Source organism: Ictidomys tridecemlineatus, chromosome 9, assembly GCF_052094955.1.
Source record: "Ictidomys tridecemlineatus isolate mIctTri1 chromosome 9, mIctTri1.hap1, whole genome shotgun sequence".
Taxonomy (NCBI): domain Eukaryota; kingdom Metazoa; phylum Chordata; class Mammalia; order Rodentia; family Sciuridae; genus Ictidomys; species Ictidomys tridecemlineatus.
In genome coordinates, this window is record NC_135485.1 from 25,123,469 (window position 1) to 25,125,657 (window position 2,189).

The following is a 2,189-nucleotide window of genomic DNA, read 5'->3' on the forward strand; positions in this document are numbered from 1 at the left end:
TGGGTTAATTAATTATGATGGAATGTGATGATCATTACTATCCAAAGTACTATGTATACAACCAGAGATATGAAAAATTGTGCTCTATATATGTAATAAGAATTGTAATGCATTCTCCTGTCATATATAAATTTTAAAAATGCTTAAAAAAAAGCTAAGAAACTCTTTCAAAGGCATTTTTTTAAAACAATCCTTCTTCCTCATTGAGGTAATGTTATTATCCAATCCATTCACAAAATGGCTCTCTGCATCTGCTCTGGTGTCTTCCACCATATCACTGCATATTTATGCATGACTGAGATAAGAGTTTCCTTAACATTTTTATTTCCATAACCTCATAACCTGAAGCTGTTCTGTTACCTCTGAGCATTCTTCTCTCCTATTTATACTGCAAAGCACAAGGCAAATAGGGTGAAGCTCAGTATAGGCTCCTCCCATCATAACCCAGACTTCCTTTAGTGACTTCTGAACCATAACTCCCTCCACTATATGGTCCCCCCATGTTCCTGCTACCACCAAAGTTTCCACCACTCTTCATTGCACCATAGTTAGAAGGTTGCTGTTACAATTTCCAAAATCATTATAATTCCCACTTCCATAATTTCCTCCTTTATAGTTGTCAAAAACACCTTTGTAGCCCCAGCTAGTTGCCATATTGAATCCTCAACCACCATATATTTATTTTCCTCCATAACCAGAGCTTTAAAATTGCCATTTCTAGGTCCTCTTCCATACCCATTATAGCCACCCCCAAATCCAATTCCACTTTGATATTTATCAGATCCTCCTCTAAAGTTATTTTGTGGTCTTGGTCCAAAATTTCCACCACCATGTGCCACATGGTAATCTCCCAAACTAAAGTTGCCTCCTCTTCCACTCCTGGAAATTTGGACTTCTTACATTTCTTGTCTAGACAAATCCTTTCTTACTTTTGCTTTATGACCATTAATGGTGTGGTATTTTTGCAATATAATTTTGTCTCCAGGATTAAGGTCATTAAAAGTAACAAAGCCAAAGCTTCTTTTCTTACCAGACTGTCTATCAAGAATCATCTCAATGATATCGATTTTTCTATATTCTTCAAAGTAATGTCTAAGGTGATGTTCCTCCATGTCTTCTTTAATTCCGCTAACAGCTTCTTCACTGTCAAAGGAATCCCTGATTGTCAGACTCCTCTCTTTCTACAGCTCCTTTGGTTGAACCACTCTTCCATCAATTGAGTGAGGTCTTCCAGCCATGGCAGCATCAACCTCAGCCACAGATGAGAAAGTCACAATACCAAATCCTCTTGATCTTTAGCTTGCAGGATCCCTCACAACCACATAGTCTGGTTATGTTTTAAGTTTTCCCCATTACTGGTAGTAGTTTCTTAAAATTTCTTCTGTGATTTCAAAATGTAATAAGTCTCCAATAAAGAATTTACAGAACTGTTTCTGTTCTCTCTCCATCGCTGACTCAGTTGTTTCATCTTCATTTCCAGCAGCCAAGCAAGATGAGAGAGATCTCTGTGGAAGAACACAAACTGGACTCATCCTGGAGCTGTAGTGAGAACTGCCTCTGCTCCAGAAACAATATCACTGACAGCACAGACTCAGTGCTCCTGCTACTGCCTTCCCTTTTCTTTTTGCAGGACACTGTCCTAATCTGCTATTCCCCCATTTCTACTCCCTGAAGTTTCCATTACTAAGGAAACTCCCACAAACTTGGTGGTTTGAAACAACAAAAATGTATTAGCTAACCTTCAAGAGATCAAAAGTAAAATTAATTTCATGGTGTTAAAAGTCAAGATTCAACAATGCTGCTCCCTTTATACAGGCTCCAGGCAGGAATTCATTTCCCAGCCTTTCCAGCTACTTGGGGTTACCCACATTCATTGGCTTCTGGCTTACCATTATCAAACGCATTGCTCCATCCCCAACAGCCAGTCATCAGGTGTCATTCTCCGACTATAATTCTTCTGACTCCCTCTTTTACTTATTAGAATCCCATAATTCTGTTGGTCCTATCTTGGAAATATAGAATACTTAATCACCTCTGCAATGTCTCTTTTGCTATGTTCATAGATTCTGGAAGGAGGACATCTTGGTGGGCCATTATTCTCCCTGCCATATCCAGCAAAGTGACTTAGTCAATATCTTTAAAAAAAATCAGATGTGTATATATCTGTGTTTCTATATCTATGTCTTTGG

At 38.4% G+C, this 2,189-nt stretch overlaps 1 pseudogene; it reads right to left on the reverse strand.

Annotated features, from left to right (window-relative positions):
- Positions 1-418: 418 nt before the first annotated feature.
- LOC101964720 (heterogeneous nuclear ribonucleoproteins A2/B1-like) lies at positions 419-1,448 on the reverse strand (annotated as a pseudogene).
- Between the last annotated feature and the right edge of the window lie 741 nt (positions 1,449-2,189).